This window comes from Puma concolor, chromosome D1 (assembly GCF_028749965.1).
Source record: "Puma concolor isolate L17-30 chromosome D1, mPumCon1.1.hap2, whole genome shotgun sequence".
NCBI lineage: Eukaryota > Metazoa > Chordata > Mammalia > Carnivora > Felidae > Puma > Puma concolor.
Window position 1 is genome coordinate 110663330 of NC_141676.1, and position 21870 is coordinate 110685199.

At 43.9% G+C, this 21870-nt stretch overlaps 1 long non-coding RNA gene across 1 annotated transcript; it reads left to right on the plus strand.

The window, feature by feature from the left end:
• Nucleotides 1-758: 758 nt before the first annotated feature.
• On the plus strand, nt 759-19958 carry LOC147576991 (uncharacterized). The gene is made up of 3 exons (XR_015241377.1): nt 759-1867; nt 14499-14623; nt 17274-19958. It is a non-coding gene; the product is annotated as an uncharacterized LOC147576991 (long non-coding RNA).
• Nucleotides 19959-21870: the final 1912 nt, after the last annotated feature.

Here is a 21870-nt window from a genome sequence, read left to right on the forward strand (position 1 = left end):
TAAAAAAATTAAGAGAAATTCTTTCATTGTAATATTCCCTTCATTGCTTTTCTGCTTTCAAATAGCAAATGTGTGCTGTTGGCCACATTAGGAGTTTACTAAGTGAGTCCCTTGTTCTTGCCAATAGCCTCAAGTCAGCCTCCTGAATGTTTTCCACTCACAGTGGGCAGAGAATGTATTACTTCTCTCTACGCCTCGCATTCCCGGCTTCTTCTCGGTTCCTAGCTTCGTCTGGTTATTTTGTCTTCACTTGAAGTGGAAGAGGAACATTCAAGGTACAGTCTTGTTGGCATTCTCCTGAAGAACCTTCTTTAGTAAAAGTCTTGATCTTGCCATAAAAGAATTCCCATATAGGAAGAGAGCGCATACACTAAGATCTGCAATTCGCTTTTGCGGTTATGACCCTATAGTTTTGAAGAGTTATCATTCTTTAGTTAATGAGAGGAAGAATCTCAAGTTTTAATAGAGGGTGTTGGGGGATCAGGATATACTGCGACTCATAATTCTTCCCTCTGCTGTTTGATTAGTTTTTTTTTTAATTTTTTTTTTCAACGTTTATTTATTTTTGGGACAGAGAGAGACAGAGCATGAACGGGGGAGGGGCAGAGAGAGAGGGAGACACAGAATCGGAAACAGGCTCCAGGCTCTGAGCCATCAGCCCAGAGCCTGACGCGGGGCTCGAACTCACGGACCGCGAGATCGTGACCTGGCTGAAGTCGGACGCTTAACCGACTGCGCCACCCAGGCGCCCCAGTTTTTGAATTAAAGTGTCTGGGGGCTGCAGGTAGGGTTAGAAATATTAGCTCCCCACGTGTGGCTTCAAAACCCTATTTATGGTATGGAAGATAACCTAAGTGCCTCTGTTAGAAAAGAAGAAATAATAACCTGTTTAAATCAGCACTGGATAAGATAAGACCCAAGTATAAGAAATAAGAATAGGGCTCTCATGTGATAGGAATCAGAGTTTCCATAGCTGGCTCTTTGAAAATTAGTTGTGAATAGCAGAGTATGGTGAAGACTATGGCTGCTTTACTTTTCAGCATCTGCCTTGCTAAATACTCTTCCCTAGTGTCCTTCTGACCTGAGGCAAATTGGTTTAGTGGTTCTAGAATGAATGAAATGTTTTTAAGCCAGACGTGGATTTGAAACTGAACTCCACTAGTTACCAGCCATAAGACCCTGGGGAAACATGTGTCCGCAAAGAGAGAACAATAATACCCACCTGCAGGCTGTTGGGTGGATTATGTGAGATTGCGCGTAAAATACGGCACTTACTACATACTAGACAGTCAGTGAATGCCAGGTCATTCCTTCCCCCTCTTCTGCTTCATCGCATCCCTGACAGCAAATAATCTGGTCTTTACCTTCCCTAACCTGTGTGTTTATGTGTATGTGTGTGGTCAATTTGACACAGGCATTAATGAGTTCAGGGCTCATTTACGATCGCTTACTATGTGCCAGGCACTATTTTAAGTAATGGATACATCAGTGAACATGAAAGGATCCTGTGCCCACGGAGCTTACAGTCTAGTTGGAGGGACTAGTATCACGGCCTGTGGTGGAACGGGCGATAAACATAGTAAGTCAACCGTGCATTATGTTGTTTTCCTCCATCGAGAAAAGAAGCAGAGCAGAGAAGGAGGTTAATGGTGGGAGGGCACATGAGTTCCAGCTTCTAAAAGGGTGGTCAGGACAGTTGTCTCTGAGAAGACGACGTCTGAGTGAAGACTTGCAAAGGGGGAGGATTAACTGTGTACTTATCTGGGAAAGAACATTCCAGAGAGAAGGAGAGACCCATGCAAAGGCCTGAGACGAAGGAGCGCCGGGAGGCCGGTGTGGCTGGGGGACTGCGTGAGAGCTGGTGGAGGTGAGTGAGGTCCGAGAGTTGCTGGAGAGGTGAGGCTTACCAAGCGGGACGTGCCAGAACGTCTCCGGATTTTGCTCTCAGACGGTGAGCTGTTTGGAGTGGCTTTGGGTGGACCAGCCACACGTTCTCAGCTCCATTTTAAGAGAGATGCTCCGGCCGCTGAGTGGAGATTAGACAAGAGGATGCAGGTGGTGCGGGGAGACAGGATGGAGGGCTGTGGCCATAATCCAGATGGGAGATGACAGCTGGCGTGCCACAGCGTGGTGGCAGTGGAGGTGGGGGCAAAAATAACAGGCTGGTGATTGTGTGATTTGGAGGTAGAGGCATCAGTGTTTCTGACGGGTTCGATGTGGGGTGTGGAGAGTAGGAGGCGTCAGCGATGCCCCCATCCCCGTGAGAGGGCGGCCACTGCACAGCGATTCCGATCTGTTCCGTGGGCCCTGTCGTTCAGAGGCAGTTTCTGCTTGTCCTATTCTTCCCCTCCTCGGTCGTGGGCACAGATCCATCGTGGCACTGCCCCCAGCATGTCGTCCTGGTGACATCTGCTGATAAACCCAGCAGGTACTTTAGGCTCCCGAGAAGCTCGATGTTCAGTCAGTGTGTGAAAACAGAAATAGAAGGCAGCACAAGGATTGTGATCATAAAGTCCTTTAGGGACCCTTAGATCGAGGTAAACACACACACCCAGGGATCCCAAAGTAGTGTAAGCAATAGAAAGGCAGGTGACGGAAGGCGCTTTATTTTTAGTAAGTTGCTAAGGAGAAAATGCTTCCCCAAGAAGAGCCAGGCACGCAGGACCATAACCTTTCAATGCCCTTTGCAGAAGCAAGGGGAATAAACAGTGATGGAAAGAGGGAGTTAAGAGCTTTGTTGCTGCCTTGCTTCTGTTGCACCTCTGTCAACAGGTTCCCCAAAACCCTGAAAAGCAAATGTGAAAGAAGAACAACGATAGATACTCTCTCATGTGCAAAGTCTCATTTTCTTCCCTCTTGCAGAAGAAGCCAGTGGAGTTGGTTACTGATTAATGAGAAATGGCGAATAAGCCTATCATGCAATTTTAAAGAATGTCCATTCTGGCTTTTGTAGTTTTCAGCAAGGAAAAGAGGGCAGTTAAGGAAATAAAAGCTTTTAAAACACATTTTAAAGGTTCAGCATAAAGGGCTAAGAGAGGTCTATATAGAGTTCAGGAAGGAATTCTTTTTTTTTTTTTAAATTTTTTTTTTTCAACGTTTATTTATTTTGGGGACAGAGAGAGACAGAGCATGAACGGGGGAGGGGCAGAGAGAGAGGGAGACACAGAATCGGAAACAGGCTCCAGGCTCCGAGCCATCAGCCCAGAGCCCGACGCGGGGCTCGAACTCCCGGACCGCGAGATCGTGACCTGGGTGAAGTCGGACGCTTAACCGACTGCGCCACCCAGGCGCCCCAGGAAGGAATTCTTAACCTGTGGTCCATGACTAAGCTTCAGAGTGTTTGTGAGTGACCCACAGTTGTGTACATAACTGTGGGCAGGTGCATGTACACATCTTCTTAGGAGAGAGTCCATTTTTTTTTCTAAAAAAAGTTAAAACTCACAAGCTATAGACTCTAGGCAGTGACTCCCTCCCTCCACCTTGCTTATGCTCATGAGATTTTAAAGACAGCCCAAAGTCCAAGCACCAGAGGCACTGATAGATTCGGATATAAAGGTGCCCCCAAGGTGTGTGTGTGTGTGTGTGTGTGTGTGTGTGTGTGTGTGTGTGTGTGTGTAGGCGGTAGTATGTCTATAAGATTATTACTTATTACTTGAATCAGTCCTTGATCCAACCCTTTTGAATACATATTTAGGTCCTATGTGGAGAAAAGACTGTAAGCAAAAATGAAGAGAGTACATGGTATGTTCTTTAATTTGTGATTGACCTTGGGGCAGGAATAGGAGAGACATGATAAGTATTAGCCAGGATAGTGGGTATTTTCCTACAGAAAACTCCCATTTTTGCTCTTGGACGATAAAACAAGCCAGACTAGTACATTTCCTTGTTAAATAGAGCGATTGAACCAATAGTAATGGAACCCTCCCACTTTCAGACAGACCCGTGGCAACATTAGCCAATTATAGAAAAAGACGAAACTAGGGCACCTGGGTGGCTCAAGTTGGTTGAGCGTCTGACTCTTGATTTCGGCTCAGGTCCTGATCTCACGGGTTCATAAGATCATGCCCTGCGTCAGGCTCTGTGCTGTTGAGAATCTAATTGGGATTCTGTCTCTCTCTCCCTCTCTCTCTGCCCCTCCCCTACTCCACTTGCATTCTCTCCATGTCTCAAAATAAATATTTTTTTTTAAAAGAAAGAAAACAAAAACTATTCCCCTACAGATTATCAGTGGCTACGGGGCTGTACAGTCATAAGACTGGTGGTGTAGGATTGTCTCTGATCTGTTGCACTATCGCTGTGGCCAGGGGAATGAGGTGCTGATTGGCTCAGGCCTGGGTTGTGTGCAATTCTCTATACCCATCACTGTAGCCAGAGGAATGGGGTACCTTGATTGGCTTAAGGAGTCAGGACCCTCCTGTGTATCTTTGGGTAGCACCAGTACTACACAAACTATGTGGTTGGGAATGGGGAGAAGGTTTCCCGAAGGGAATTTGGCCTGTACTAACCTGAATGACCATAGATGCTGGGCTGCACATAACAAGGATTTTACTGTTACCCCTCCAGAAAAGGGCGCAGGTGAACCTACATCATATAAGGTTTTGTACCCTTGGCACCATGAGGCTTTCTGGCGGGGCAGAAATGGTATCGCAGCATCTTCTGGCCAGGACCATCATACCCGTGGGACGATAGCAATGTCTCCCAATGACAGGCAGAGCAAGAGGGACTATCCAAGCAGCAGCCAGAGAGACCTCAGAACCATGTGGAGCAACGATGGTGTCAGGAAGAGTGTTGGTGGCTTGGGACCTCCGAGGAGATCTCAAGTTTGTGAGGAGTCCCGAGGATCCTTGAAGAGCTCTGTGCTCACTCTTCTCTGAAATTACAGTGAGAGCTGCCAATGGGGGCAAGGGGATTCTTGGGAGGCAGGGGCTCAGTGGCTGCCCTTGACCGCCAAAGCAAGGTGGGCACAGTTACCATGAAGGACAGCAGAGTGGAAGCAGCAGTCAGTAGAGTCTGGCTGCAGGAGACCAGGTGCTGGCTGGTTGACTATTCTGTCCCTATAAGACAATTGGATGTGAATCTACTAAATTTTTACTTGAACAGTAGAAGCAGAAAAGTTCCAGTTGAAGTCTAACTTGAATCACCAAAACAAAGAGTCACAGCTGTTCAGTCAGTTCCCAGGCATGAGCCAGTTTACAGACCAGAACTCCTTGAATTAAGAGGAAGCCAGCTCCCCTTGAGGAAGGATGCTGGTCCCCTGCTAAAAATTTATATTGTGAACCTTTCTTTCAGCCTTCCTCAAAGGGACACGCTGGCCTTGACTGGGCGACTGAGCACTGGGAAAAAGAAAATAATCAGACCTTGTGGGGATCACTGGACACGATGCTATAGCTCTGGGAGACCCAAGATGGCACGTGGTCCAGCAGGAAGAGCAGGGGCTCACGGAGGTCAGGTGATCATTGGAGTTTTAGCTCAGGTCCATCTCACAGTGAGCCCAGAGGGCCACCGAACCCAACTTGCAGTTACTTCCCTGGTTCCAGAATGAATAAGTGGAATATTCAGCTGCCACAATCCCTGTGTGGGTTCCCTGCCCTCTGGAGTGAGGGCTATGATTGTAGGAAAGGCCAAGTGGAAGCCACTAGAACTGCCTCCCTAAGGAAAATAATGAGCCCAAGGCAGCAGCACATTCCTGAAGGCACCGCGCAGATCAGTGTCACCATCGAGGGCTCGAGCCACATCCCCATTCCACTGGCCTTTCTTTGGCTGGTGCAGAAAACAGGCGGACCTTGACAAATGACGGGGGATGGTTATAAACGTGCCCAGGTCGTGACTGCAATGGCAGCTGCCAATTCAGACACGGTCTAAGTGCTCAGGCCACTGAACCTGTCCCCTGGTTGCTGGCGTGCAGCTGGGTCAACCACCAGAACACATTGCCAACGGTTTTTAGTTTTTCTTCAATTACTCTAGCTCAATACTGCATTGTTTGAATAATGAAAAATACTTAGTGACTTAGTTCTTTTAGTAATGAGGAGCAAGCCATGTTTTGGATTCTCAATCTGCCCTTAAATAAAAAGCATAGCTCTTTCACACCAAGAACACCACACGGACTTGTGACTTCTTTAGCAGCAAAGTCACAGCTCCTCGAGGACTCCCAGAAGGCATGACCTCATAACTAGGTATTCAAACATCTACTCTGGCCACTCCAGCCCTTTTATTTTGTTATTTTTAATTTTTTTTTAATGTTTATTTTTGAGAGAGAGAGACAGAGCACGAGTAGGGGACGGGCAGATAGTGGGGGAGACACAGAATCCAAAGCAGGCTCCAGACTCTGAGATGTTAGCACAGAGTCCAACGCGGGGCTCGAACTCATGAGCTGTGAAGCCATGGCCTGAGCTGAAGTCCGATGCTCAACCAACTGAGCCACCCAGGCGTCCCTCTCCGGCCCTTTTAAACTACTCCCCACCCTGGACTCCATTCCACACACTGCCTGAACCTCCAGATTCAGTACTGTGAGCGATTCTGTCTCGTGCTGTTCAGTCATTTCTTGCATTTTAGGTCGCCAAGTTCCACTGATTCCTACTCCCGAATATTTCATGCATTGATTTCTCCCCTGCCCCATGCCTCACCTCTCTTTGATTTTCTACACTGCTGCCAAAGTGAATTTTATAACATCTGAAGATGTTTGCCCTTAACTCCATTGTGACTTTTACTTGCCAGCGATGAAATTCAACCACTGTGAATGTCGGACGTGACTCTTCATCGAACAGTGCTCTGCTAGGTGTGCCCCTCACTTCTCTCTGCTCCCCACCTCCACCTAGGGCCCCATTCATACCAAGCCACTTGGTCGTTTCCATGCATGCTTCACACTTTCCCTGTGTTGTTTACTGATTCTTTCTCTTCCTGCTCCCGAGATGTTCTTTTCTGTTATTTTCAGACGCTCAAATCTTATCCATTATTTAAGACCTACTTTGAGTGCTGTCTCCTCTGTAAAGCTTTTTCCCATTCCCCTACCCCATTTGGGAATAATATCTTTTTCTTCCAATCTCCAAAGCATTTTACCTGAGATGCTCCTGTTTATTCTTTTGTACCTTATTATATTCATTTGTATATATGAATTACCATCTTTATTTTAGAATGTAGGGAATAAGAACATAGTAGGGAATCGGTAATTCTTTGTAGAAAGAAATGTCATAATTAAAGGTATTAGAGCTAGAGGTGTCTGGGCGGCCCAATCGGTTAAGCATCAGACTTCAGCTAAGGTCATGATCTCGTGGTTCATGGGTTTGTTTGAGCCCTGCGTTGGGCTCTGTGCTGACAGCTCAGAGCCTGGAACCTGCTTCAGATTCTGTGTCTCCCTCTCTCTCTGCCCCTCCCCAACTCGTGTTCTGTCTCTCTTAAAAATAAACATTAAAAATTTTTTTTTAAGTAATAAAGATATTGAAGCTAAATTTTGGAAGGAAATGTTAATAAATCTGATACCTATTATACTTGCTTTTTATTAAAAATTTTAAATGTTTATTTTTGAGAGAGAGAGACAGAGACAGAGCATGAGTCAGGGAGGGGCAGAGAGAGAGGGAGACACATCATCTGAAGTAGGCTCCAGGCTCTGAGCTGTTCGTGCAGAGCCTGATGTGGGGCTCGAGCTTACGAACCATGAGATCATGATCTGAGCCGACGTCAAGAGTCGGACATTTAACTGACTGAGCCACCCAGGTGCCCTGAAACCTGTTATACTTGTATAAAGTTTAATTATCTCTCAAGAAGCTCACAGGTGTGGAAAAACAATCTGGTTAGAAGTATAGTAATGGGATAAGAGCTATATCATGCCATTGGGTTGATAAATTGTTACTTTTTTTTTTACTTCATTCTCAACTTTATTTCACTTCCTTGTGATATGAAGATATATGTAATCAAATCTATTCTCTTCTTGTCCTATGTACACTGTCATGCTTAATGCTTGTATCATTCATTGGTTTGTTTGTAATGCAACGAATAATTACTGAACGCTTGCTGTGTGCCAGGTCCTGTGGTGGTCCTGGGTACTACACTGGGAATGAAACACACCTGCCCTTGCCTTCCTAAAGTTTAAAGTATTGAGAAAAGAAAAACAACAAACAAGTTAAGATGCAAGTCATTACATAAATTACAAATCCTGTAAGTGCTCTAAAGAAATAAATCTGATTTGGGGAGCCTGGGTGGCTCAGTCAGTTAAGCATCTGACTCTTGATTACAGCTCAGGTCATGATCTCCCAGTTTGTGACATGGAGCCCCAAGTCGGACTCAATGCTGACAGCGCAGAGCCTGCTTGGGATTCTCTCTCCCTCTCTGTGCCCCTCCCCAACTTGTCTTCGTGCATGCTCTCTCTCTCTCTCTCAAAACAAATAAAAAACATTTAAAAACATCTTTAAAAAAAATAAAAACGAAGTAAATTGGATTTACTGATAGAGAATAAAAGCAGGAGAGCTCCTGCAGAATGATGAGATTACCAAAAAAGTAAATGCATTTTTAACTTGAAAACTTAAATAAGGGACACCTGGCATGAGACTCTTGATCTTGGGGTCATGAGTTCGAGCTGCACTTTGGGTGCAGAGATTACTAAAAAAAAATAATAATAAACTTAAGAAAAAACAAGAAATCTTAAGTAATATAGTCACATGGTTCAGAAAAATTTAAATACAAAAAAGGTGTTTGGTTGCTTCACTACCAAGTACCTTTTCACTGATAACCTTTTTGTTATTTTAAAATTTTGGGGGGCACCTGGGTGGCTCAGTCAGTTAAGCGACTGTCTTCAGCTCAGGTCGTGATCTTGTGGTTCACAGGTTTGAGCCCCACATTGGGCTCTGTGCTGACAACCCAGAGCCTGGAGACTGCTTCAGATTCTGTGTCTCCCTCTTACATTGCCCCTCCCCACTCACTCTCTCTCTCTCTCTCTCTCTCTCTCTCTCTCTCAAAAATAAAGACATTGAAAAAATAAATAAAAATTTCAACACTGTAAGTGTATTACCTATTCACCACCTTGTCATCTATATGCCCAGTTTCTGACATCTTCCTGTTGTAGATTGTGGTTGCAAATGGCTCCCCATGATGCCTGCCTTCTCGTGTTCATGCCCTTGTATGATCCCTCCATTTTCTGTGTGGACTAGACCTTGTGGCTTGCTTCTGAATACAGCAAATGTGATGGATGTCACTTCCATGATTAGGCTACAGAAAGTGACCTCTGTCCTGCTAGATGACTCTCTATTTCCTTCTTGGCTAGCATGCTTGGATGATAGCAGGTGCTGTGGGGGAGAGGCCTTGTGGCAAGGAACTGAGGGCAAGCTTTGGCCATCAGTCAGTGAGGAACTTGGTCCAACAGCCTTTGAGGAACGGATGCTGCTAACAGCCACTAAATGAGGTTGGAAGTGCATTCTTCCCCAGTTGCAGCTTCCGATGAGTCTGCAGATCTGGCGGCCTCATGAGAGACAGTGGGGCCGAGGACCAGCTGAGCTATGCCCAGATTCCCAACACACAGAAACCAAGATCGTAAATGTATATTGTAAGCCTCTACGTTTGGGGATAATTTGTTATGCAGCAATATAACCAATACACTTATTATCAGCTATTGTAAAAGCACGTGTCTACCTCATACATTTGTATATTTTTCAATAATATATCTATAGGAACAGCTCCAAAGTGCGGGATCACTGGCTCAGAGAGGATGTGCATGTGTAAATTTGTTTGCAATTTCCAATTACCCATCACATAATCCATACTGATTTATAAACCCATCAGGAGTAATTGAGGATGACTCCCCATCTGAATTTGTTATTAAAATGTTGGATAGATGGAAAATCATAGCTCATGGTGTTTAATTTGCATTTCTCTTGTGAGTGAGGTTCAGTATGTTTTCTTGTATTAAGTCATCTATATTTCTTTTTCCATGAATTGTCTCTTCATGTCTTTTGGCCATTTTTCTCTTAAGTTTTTCTCTGTTGATTTTTAAGGATTAGGCCTTTGTGAGATGAGTTGAAAATATTTCTTTCCAAGTTTTTATTTGTCTTTGTAGTTTTCTTATGGTATTGGTAGCCAATCATGGGGCTTTAGTGTCGATCTTTTCTCTCATGGTTCTGGATTTTGAATCAAACTTAGAAGGATCTTTCTTATCTGAAGATATTAAGGAATGGTCTGTGTCTTCCATTCCCACCCCACACTTAGATTTTAGTAATCTTGGCTTTATTTTTTATGCTTAAATATTTGATCTATTTGGAGTTTATCTTATTGCATACTGTACCATAAGGGTCAAATTGATTAATTTCTGCCACATGGCTACTCAGTTGACCCAGTACCATTTATTAAATAGTCTGTATTTGCTCAGTGGTTTGAGATGTCACATTTACCACATATTAATTTTCTGTATGTAGCTGGATGTATTTATGTGCTTTCTAATTTGTTTCATTATTTCTTTTTTTTTTTTTTTTAAATTTTTCAACGTTTATTTATTTTTGGGACAGAGAGAGACAGAGCATGAACGGGGGAGGGGCAGAGAGAGAGGGAAACACAGAATCGGAAGCAGGCTCCAGGCTCTGAGCCATCAGCCCAGAGCCCGACGCGGGGCTCGAACTCACGGAGCGCGAGATCGTGACCTGGCTGAAGTCGGACGCTTAACCGACTGCGCCACCCAGGCGCCCCTCATTATTTCTTAATCTACTCATGTACTAGTTCCATAAAGTTTTCATTGTTGAAGATTTATTGTATCTGGCGAGTCTAGTCACCTCTCCCTCCCCACCAATTGTGCTTCTTCAGAGTTTCTGAAGAAGTTTCTGGTATGTCAGAGTTTCTGGTGTGTGTGTGTGTGTGTGTGTGTGTGTGTACTTTTGAATCACCTTAATTTTAAAAACTTGGAGGTGCCTGGGTGGCTCAGTCAGCTGAGCATCCAACTCTTGATTTCAGCTCAGGTCATGATCCCAGGGTCATGGGATCAAGCCCCCCAGTGGGGTCCCCTACTCAGCATGGAGCCTGCTTAAGATTCTCTCTCTCCCTCTCCCCCTCCCCCACTCATACACTCTCCCTCCCTCTCTCTCTCTCAAATAAAATTCTTAATAAAATACTAAAAAACTTGTTGGTCTTTTTGCTTAATAGTTTTAACCCCTCATTTATAATTGTTATGACTCTAGTTTCTTTTCTCATCTATTTGTGTTACTCAGTATCTCCAGTAAAATTTTATTTTACTTATTTTTTATTTATTTTTAATGTTTTTATTTATTTTTGAGACAGAGAGAGACATAGCATGAGCAGGGGAGGGGCAAAGAGGGAGGGAGACACAGAATCTGAAGCAGGCTCCAGGCTCTGAGCTGTCCGCACAGAGCCCGATGCAGGGGTTGGACTCACAGACCATGAGATCATGACCTGAGCCGAAGTCGGACGCCTAACCGACTGAGCCACCCAGGCACCCCTCCAGTAAAATTTTAAATAATAGTGGACATAGTGCTTATCTTTGTCTTATTCTTTTTAAAAATTTTTTAATGTTTATTTATTTTTGAGAGTGAGAGAGACAGAGCAAGAGTGGGGGAGGGGCAGAGAGAGAGAGGGAGACACAGAATCCTTAGCAGGCTCCAGGTTCTGAGCTTTCAGCACAGAGCCCGACACGGGGCTCGAACCCATGAACCGTGAGATCATGACCTGAGCTGAAGTCGGAGGCTTAACCACCTGAGCCACGCAGGTGCCCTATCTTTGTCTTATTCTTAACATGAGTGGAAATGATTCTTGTGATTTCCTTTAAGCATGTTACTTGTATTGAGGCTGAAATGGCTGAAATTTTATTCTAGTATCAAGTCTATTCCTATTTTATTGACTTGTATTTAAACAAGAATGTTGTTAACTTTTTAAAGTGCTACTTTAGCACCCCAAGACATGGATGTAATTATTTTTCCTTATATCTATAACCTGATAAGTTGTGTTGATAGATGTTTTAATGTTGGAGCATTGAAAACTGTTCAGGTGAACCTCATTTGGTTATGTGTGTTTTATTTTAGTAGGCTAATACTTTATTCCAGATCTTTGCATTGCTATTCATGAACAAAAATTGTTTGTAGCTTTCTTTGGAGTCTTTGTCAGGTTTTAGTGTCAATGACATATTCTTTTCATAGAACTAGTATGGAAGTTTTCTCTCCACCTGCCCATTTCCCTCCACCTCCCTCCTCAAGCTGTGAGATGGTTGAATAGCATTGGGATGATCTCCTTGAAGTCTGGGTACAACTCTTATGAAGCGGTCTGGGCCTTTCTGTTTTGTTTTGTTTTGTTTTGTTTTGTTTTGTTTTGTTTTGTTTTGTTGAGTAGGGATAGTCTTTAGCAAGTTTTCTATTTCTTCTATGGAAATGTAATTAGATTTTTCTGCTTCCTCTGAGGTCAGATGTTGTATCTTAGAATATTCTCTCTCTTCCTCAGGTTTTCATAATTGTTTACACAAGGTTGAACAAAGTGGTCTTTTATGATTCTTTTAACTTTCTTTTCCTGTGGTTACTTTTTCTTCTCATTTCTTATTCTGTGTTTCTGTACTTTGTCCCATTATCACTTGATTCGGTTAGTAGTTTGTCCAACTTTCTCTTTAAAGAATTAGCTATTGGTGGGGCACCTGGATGGTTCATTTGGTTGAGGGTCTGACTTCGGCTCGGGTCATGATCTGGCAGTCCGTGAGTTCGAGCCCCACGTCGGGCTCTGTGCTGACAGCTCAGAGCCTGGAGCCTGCTTCAGATTCTCTGTCTCCCTCACTATCTGCCCCTCCCCCGCTCTTGCTCTGTCTCTCTCTCTCTCTCTGTGTCAAAACTAAACATTAAAAAAATTAAAAGAATTAACTATTGGGGGGCGCTGGGTGGCTCAGTGGGTTAAGCGTCCGACTTCGGCTCAGGTCATGATCTCACGGTTCATGGGTTTGAGCCATGTGTCAGGCCCTGTGCTGACAGCTCAGAGCCTGGAGCCTGCTTGGGATTCTGGATCTCCCTCTTTCTGCCCCTCTGCTGCTCACACTCTCTCTCTCTCTAAAGAATTAGCTATTGGATTTATTCCTTAATACTGTTTTTCTATTTTCTAACTCACTGACATCTTTCTGCTTTCCTTTTTGAGACACGTGCTTAATTCATTTATTTTCATTTTCCTTTTGTATTGATTTCCCTTGTCCTCTAAGCTCTTCTTTAGATTCTGATAACGTCACGTTTCCATCCTGGTTGATTTTAAGAAATCTGGCAACTTCCATTTGTCAAAGCGTTAATTAAAAAAAGACCTTTAAATTTCCCAGGCACAGTGGAAACATTTATTTTCTGCTTTTATAATAAATTTTTACAAAAGTTCCCTTACTTTTCTCCTCTTACTGCATTTATGATCATAGAATGTTGTCCATGCTGTTTCTACTTTTTAATAATTTACTGAGGCTTGGTTTGTGGCCTAGCATACGGTTAGTTTTCGTGAATGTCGCAGCATCTGAAAAGAAGGCATTTATTGTAGGGATATAAGGTTAGATCTGTACCAGTCAGATCTGCCTTATTTATCACCTTATTTGAGAGCTCTCTTTCTTTACTTTCCAAATTTGAATCAAGGCAGCCCCAGTGTCTTTACACCAAGGTTACTAAGATGTTCAGTATTGTTATGGCCTATTTAAGGGTTACTCTCTGTATAAGTTGGGGTCCAGCAAAGAGCACAGATGACATACTCTAATTAGGCAATGGGGGAAAGTTTACTGAAGGGGCTGGTGACAAAAGTGTGGGCAAGGTTAAGGGAAACCATCGGAGAGAAGTACCCCATAGCTGGCAACAGCTGGGAGCCGTAACACTCTCCAGGCATGAAGTAGCAAGACCAGAGGGAGGGGATGGTTTCTGGAACCAGGAGAGGGTGGTCGTGGGAGAGGGCTGCTTGACAGCAGCAGTGGCCTTTGATAGAAGAACACAGACTATTTAATCTACAGCCAAGCAGGTAGGGAGTCAGGGGAATAAATACCCGTACTTCTTTCTTTTCCTGTCTGCAGTCTTCTGCCTGTGTCCCTCACTGGCTGAACTGAAGACGAAACCAGAAAGCAAAGGAGCCCAGTGATACAGTCCATGAAGGGCAGCTTCCTGGGGCACGGGGAGAAAGATGTGGATTGGATTTTGCCACGTCTGACCTACAACTAACTCCCTTTTGGCTTGAAATCGGAAAGTTAATTAGTTTCCCACTCCCCTTTCCAAAGCACTAGAAGGCCTCAATATTGTTTTGAGAGTGGGAAAAATTCTTTTCAGAGAGCAAGACACAGCCCTGGGTAATTTGCCAATACCCTGTAGGCTTATCCTCGGTATTATTGTTATTACTGGCCAGATACTCCTGACCTTCATCAGAAACCAGAGGACTGGGAAGGGCAAAAGACAGAAGTTCTTTGAGCTCTAAAATCAAGTGGTGCTCAAGAGAATAGAGAGCCTTCTTTTAAAATTCAGTTTAAACTAGACACAAGGGCTCATCAGATACAGTGTTCTCTCCTTTCTCTACATGACACTGCATAGGTGAGGGAAGATTCCCTGAAGGAATGAAAGATCTATTGCCTCCAGTTAGAGAATAACCTTGATAAAAGTCCTGCTGGAGAAATGAATAGACCCAAGTAATCTTGGACGACACAAAGTTCGCACAGGTAAGTCAGGATATTGTTGACATATTTGACCTGCAGAAGAAGTTTCATGCCAAAAGGCCAAGTGTCAGTTTTTATTCTTGGTGATACATTTTCTTCAGAATGTCAAGGTTGTTGTAAAATGGTCTCATGTAAAATACTGGAAACATTTTCCACAGAAGCAGGTTGTTCTGTTTCTAATCTAGGCAGAGTTTTTTGTTTTTTGGTTTTTTTTTTCCAGGAAGCCATAAAACATTACCCTGGTCAACTGAGCAGAATGTCAGTGAAGAGTCTCTCATGAGGGAAATTTGGTTTGAAAGCTCCAAGCCAAATAAACTCCTCCAAAGCCCTTCTGGAATGAGAAGTGCTGCATGCGACTTCTGTGCTTCCCCAAGGACAAATATAAAGTCAGTGCACCTGTCATAATTCAGGGGGAGGAGGTTTGCAGTGGCCGCCAAGCAGTCATCTGGTCAACCCACTGTCTGCTGGTCTGGAAGACTGACAGCTGTGGTTTTAAGAAACAACTTTCGGGGCGCCTGGGTGGCTCAGTCGGTTGAGCGTCCGACTTCAGCCGGGGTCACGATCTCGCGGTCCGTGAGTTCGAGCCCCGCGTCGGGCTCTGGGCTGATGGCTCAGAGCCTGGAGCCTGCTTCCGATTCTGTGTCTCCCTCTCTCTCTGCCCCTCCCCCGTTCATGCTCTGTCTCTGTCTCAAAAATAAATAAACGTTAAAAAAAAAAAAATTAAAAAAAAAAAAAAGAAACAACTTTCACAATTACAAAGAAAACACTCTTGGGCAAAAGGGCTGTGATCTCAACTGGCCAAAGAGTGTTTTTCCCTCAATTAATTCTTAATTATTGTAGAATTATCATTTTACATGGGTAACATGGCCCTTTGGAAGTTTTTCTACCATCTCCATATGGTGTGTATTCACCTAGAGCAGTTTTCCTCAAAATGTGGCTCCTTAACACGTGCCTAAGAATTACCTGGTTGTGCCCAAGGAGATGTGTGCAGGTAGACAAGCTAGAATCGCTGAGGCTGGGACTCAGGTGTGTGCGTTTTAACAGACTCCTGGAGTGATGTTCGTTCACGGCAAGGGATTTGATTCCGTTCCTGTTTTAAATATTTCTGACCAGATCATGATGCTCAGAAGACCCAGGCTCAGCGTGCTACTTTGTCATTTACCAGCTGTGTGAGCTTGGGGAAAAAAAAACGTGCTCTCTGAACCAGAGTTTCTTCATCTATAACTTGGGGGAGATAAAACCTCCATTATATGGTAAATTGAAAAGATTAGGAGAGATTTGCAGAAGAACTTTGTGTACTGCCAGACCTGAAATCAGTGATAATTGATTAGTTATCACGATGAGAGATTGTGTAGGTGGAGCAGATTGGTGTAAGAATTTGGAGAAAGTCTGAGATAACCTTGGGCTAGGGGAACCCTGACAGAGATTCATGGAGGGGTGGTGTTTTAGGGGCACAATAAAGAACGGGTAGGATTTCCACAGCCGTAAAGGGGCTAATTAATCACAAAGAGGTGAAAGCAGAAACGTCCACACTGTCATTTTCAGAGTCTGGTTTGACTAGACCAGGGCTTCTCTACCTCCCTGTACACTAGCATCACTTGGGCAGCCTTTAAAAATACAGAGGTCTGATGGGGCGCTTGGGTGGCTCAGCTGGTTAAGCATCTCACTTCCGCTCAGGTCATGATCTCATTGCTTTTGAGTTCAAGCCCCACAACGGGTTCTGGGCTGACAGCTCAGAGCCTGGAACCTGCTTCGGATTCTGTGTCTCCCTCTCTCTCTGCCCTTCCCCCACTTGCACTCTGTCTCTCTCCCTCTCTCTCAAAAATAAATAATCATTAATTTTTTTTTTTTTTTTTTTTTTTTTTTAAATACAGAGGTCTGAGCTACCCCAGGCCAGCTAGAGAAGAACCTCTGAGGACTGGGCGTAGGCATGCTCAGGTGCTTGTAGGTGGAGAAGTGCTCTTTTACACAGTGTTGTCTGCGTGGAGGGAGGGGCACCGATGGTGAGGCTGGAGAGAGAGGTTGGGATAAGGATACAGTGGGCTTCAAATGCTCGTTAAGGAAAGTGGAGCTTATATATAATAGGAACTGAGTCCTAATAGTTTTCTGAGCAGCAATTCAGGAAGAGGTATCCTCTGGTGGTGTTTGGATCAGGCTGGGGTGGGAGGGGGCCAGAGTAGGGTGCAGGGGTTTGGCCGCAGCAGACTGGTCCCTGAATGATGTGAAAGAAAGACAAATAAGCCTGTCTTGACAAAAGGTGAGATCAGAAAAACGAATTTCTTCTTTAAGGAAGATGTGCAGCTTCAAGGCCCTGTGGTGCTTGTTGGCTAGATGGGAGGTTAAAGGAAAGGTGTCGACGCCAGTGTATTTTTGGTTCCTTTTTCACTATAATAATTGATCTGTAACCGCCTAACTCAGAAAGAAAAGAAGCTTCCAGCGCTTAGAAGCCTCGTGATTCACTGCTTTTGTTTTTCCTCCCTCCCTTCCAACAGATTAAAGACCTTGCGTCTCTCGGGCCTTTTAAATGTTTCCAATGCTTCTTACACACTATTCAGATAATTCTACTTCAGGAACCAGTTGTAGGTGTGAATATTAAAGGTGACTTAAAAATGTATTTATTAAAAGATATAAAAACGTACTCTTTTTCTTTAAGAGGCCGGCATTCATAGCTCATGAGTTTCATCTCTCTTGTTGGTGTTCAGTGTACAACTACCACAGTGGTTGTCAAAGGTGATTTGAAAAGTTTTCCTGAATCTTAAACAGTGCAGAAGAGTTTTGTTTGCCTAATTGTCTTTGACAGTCACGTGATAAGAAAATGTAGCAGTTGGGTAGCAATGGGAGGAATCCCCTAAAAGAAGATACAGCAACTGCCTTGATGGGCGGGAACAAGGGCAAAAGAAAATTGCCCTTGTGGGAGTCCTGGAGAGACGTCCTGAAAGAGAAGCCGGCTCTTGGGAAAGATAAATCCAGCGTCACTGACTCGATAGTCTGAGATGCCTGCCTCCCTCCCTCCCACCACCTCCTCCTCCTCCTTTGGACAGGTGGAGAAGATGACCCCAAAGATTACAATGTCATTGCCCTCCTGTTTCTGGGAATGCAAATGTGTGCAGTCACTCTGGAAAACAGTGGAGGTGTCTCAAAAGAGTTAAAAATAGAACCACCCTATGATCCAAGAATCGCAATACTGGGTATTTACCCAAAGAACACAGGAACACTAATTCAGAGGGACAGATGCACCCTGGTGTTTATAGCAACATTATCTACAAAAGGCAAATCATGGAAGCAATGCAAGTGTCCATCAACTGATGTATGGATAAGGAAGATGTTGGATATATATATATATATATATATATATATACACACACACACACCTACATAATGGAATATTACTCAGCCGTAAAAAAGAATGCAATCTTGCCATGTGCAACCACAGGGATGGAGCTGGAGAGTATTATGCTAAGTGAAATAGGTCAATCAGAGAAAGACAAATGCCTGTTTTATGTAGGTCAAGTTTTGCTTATGAGGTAACATCCATGAGTCATAAACATATGTAGGCCTTTGGCGGCTGTTGATCTCCTACAGTTTACTGAATGACAGAAAGAAATTACAAATCGTCATCCCCTGGTCCCGATCACCATGAGTCACACTGTCATAATTCTCCAATGCTGAGTGCTGTGGAAGCAGGGAGAGGACTTTTCAATAGTTCTCTGGCACAGACAATGGCTTAACCATTTCTTTCTTCTGGAGTCGCGTTGTCCATTATGGTAGCCACTAACTACACATGGTTATTAACATTAATTAAAACGAAATAAAACTTAAAATTCAGTTCCTCACTTGGACTGGTCACGTTTCAAGTGCTCAGTAGCCACATGTGGCTAGTGGTGGCTACTATACATTCGAGAGTGAAGATATAGAACATTTATATCATCACCGAAAGTCCTGCTGGACAGCACTGGTCAAGGAAATTTCAACCTTCGGTGAAAATCTACAGTAGAGCCGGATGTCACGATCCCAGGAGTACTTCTTTGGAAGTCCGTCTTGAAGGAAAATATTTTAAAAGGCATCCTTACCCTACCCCGTGCCGTGTTGTATATCCCCCTGCCCTGCCCCACCCCTGCTTTGGTAAATGCTATCTTCTGCAGAGACGCTTCTTCATGAAAGTGCTTGGGTATTGACTGCAATCTGAATGCTGGTCTGCAGCACAGCCACCCCATGCAGTGAGGGCATTTGGAAGGGAACATGTGTGGTACCCTAGCACATCGGATGCAGAATCCCTCAATAGTGGGTTCGGTTATTCTTATTAAATGCGTTGCATTTATTTTGTGAAGATACACTGGCACCATGAATTGGGCGGGTTTGGGGGGGCCTATAGGAAATCGTTCTGTAAGAAATTAGGTAAAAGGAAAACAATGCAGACCTTGGGACTTCCCTTCAAGAAGGTGAGTCATGATGAAAAGGAAGCTAGAGCTGGAGGAAAGGAGGAGAAGCTATAGAGAAGTGGAGCTCGAGCTCCTACACCAGGGCCTCCTAGCGTGTGACTCTTGTGTTTCTCCTGGCGTCCTGTCCTTGGACAGTCGCCTCTTTAGATTATGAACTCACTGGGGAATGACTGTGTTCACTTTACGAGATGCCTTGCACCTGTTCACTAATGGTGCTCAGTTAATATAAACCAGTACAACATGGGGAATTATAAAAGTTGCTGCAGTTACAAAGCAATGAGACTTGCTGCCTTCCAGACAGGGCCGTCTGCGTGACGTGGCAGATGGGCTGGTGATCATCACTGTCTGGGTTTTGGCCTCAGGCTTGCAGATCCTGAAACTCAGTTTTGACCAGAAGGCCAGGGTTGATCAGGAGGAGCAGACTGAGTCTCAGTACCCAAGGTCATAAGAGGCTGATCAAGTCCCCTCTTGTTCCTGTCTAATGGAAGACTTTTCTTTCTAGAACCTAAACTTCAACCAAAAACATTTGTTAGATGTTCTTACTTGTATTTCCAGACACTCCCTTGTCAGAATTGACGTTCCTAGGAGGTAGAGTTAGTCTTAAAATGAGGCTTGTGGAATCCCTAGAATAACATGGACACGGTGGCTCCTAGATGTGTGCCTCGTGATGGCCTGGGAATCACAGCACAGATAATATTACAGCCATGATAAGAATTGACAAAACGTTGACAGGTCACATCACTCTGGTGATTGGCATGTCAAAGTGTTATCTTTTTCCTCTTGAACAATAGCTGATATGTGTTCTTAGCTTTTTCTTCTTCTAGGTTCCCAAAGACTCTTCCCTTTCTATCGTGTGGTTTTCCTCAGATGTAGTTCCCCTCTGTTTTTTTTTTTTAAGTTTATTTTATTTTGAGAGAGACAGTGATAGCTTGAGTGGGGCAGTGGCGGGGGGGGGGGGCGGGTAGAGAGAGAGAATCCCGAGCAGGTTTCTCACTGTCAGTGCAGAGCCCAACGCAGGGCTCGAACCCGTGAACCATGAGATCATGACCTGAGCTGAAACCAAGAGTTGGATGCTCAACCAACTGAGCCACCCAGGTGCCCTCAGTTCACCTCTGCTGAAGCAGGGCATTTATATAAAACATAATCTGCATTGACCTACTGTTGTACATAATGCAGATTGAACTAAAATGGAGGTAGAACTGGATAAAGAAGATGTGGTATGCACACACACGCACACGCACACACACACACACAATGGAATATTACTTGGGCATCAAAAAGAATTAAATCTTGCCATTTCCAATGACATGGATGGTGCTAGATGGAATGTATTAGTGCTAAGTGAAATAAGTCAGTCGGAGAAAGACAATACCATATGATTTCACTCATGTGGAATTTAAAAATAAAACAGATTAACATAGGAGAAGGGAACGAAAAATAAAATAAGATAAAAAAACACAGGGAGGCAAACCATAAGAGACTCTTAACTATAGAGAACAAACTGGGAGTTGGTGGAGGGGAGGTGGGTGGAGGATGGGCTAAATGAATGATCAGCCTTAAGGAGGGCACTTGTTGGGATGAGCACTGGGTGTTATATGTAAGTGATGAATCACTCAATTCTACTTCTGAATCCAATACTATACTATATGTTACCTAACTTCAATTTAAATAAAATCTTGGAAGAAAAAAAGATTAAAGCACCTAGCTTTAAAAAGTATTGTATGGCTCAGCTGGTTAAGCGTCCGACTTTGGCTCAGGTCATGATCATACGGTTCGTGAGTTCGAGCCCTGTGTAGGGGTCTGGGCTGTGCCCAGAACCTGGAACTTGCTTCAGATTCTGTGTCTCCCCCTTTCTCTGCCCCTCCCCTACTCATGTTCTCTCTCTCTCACTCTCTGTCTCTCTCTGTCTCAAAAATAAGTAAACATTAAAAAAAATTCAAAAGTAGTGTATGGGAAATAAAAGCAGATAAACAAATGTGGATATCAAGAAAACAAAAATATAAATATATCTCCACGACCTACCCCTAGTTTCCGTTTAGCACTCAAACCATCGCCATCTTTTGTCCAAGATTAAAAAAATCTCAATCACTACAAGAAATGTTTCCTCTTCTTTGATGTTCTGTTCAAGTTATACTTAACATCACTGCCCTTTCTACTGTGAAAGGTGGTGGAAAGTAGGGAATAATACTGCTGTCGAAATCAGATTGTCTTGGGCTCTTATGCAACATAACCTCTCTGCATTGCCCACCTGTGAAATGAGGACAGTGATGGTACCTTCCTCACAGGGTCGTGGCAAGGACTCACAGAGCTAATACACATAAATTGCTTAGCACAATTCTTGGTGATACACTTAGCAAGTGGGAGCTTTTCCTCTCTCCTTCCCCCTCCTCTTTTTCTCTTTCTTTTTTTCCCCTGCCCTCTCTCAACATCTTGACTACCTATTTTATTATAAAATTATTTTCAGTGTGAGGTAAACAAGCATAGTGCTTGAACATGTCCACATCGCAACAGGTCGTTGCTGATAAATGTGTTCTCTCTCTTTTTTCTGCCTGTGTTATTCCATGAGTATTCCATTGGCATAACTGTCCACATATTCAATGCCTCATTCTAAATTACACCCCACCTACGCCCCTGATTCCACCATATGCTCTTGTTACGTGATGTCTCAAGTGCTCATAACGGACTCTTCACAGATGTATGGGATTTTCCTATAGTAAGCATCTCATCTAAATATCTAAGCCAAGTCTGGCCTCTGCCACTGGAAAAAGCTTTTGTGATGTCTTCTCCTATGATTTTAAGGCTCAGTGCTCA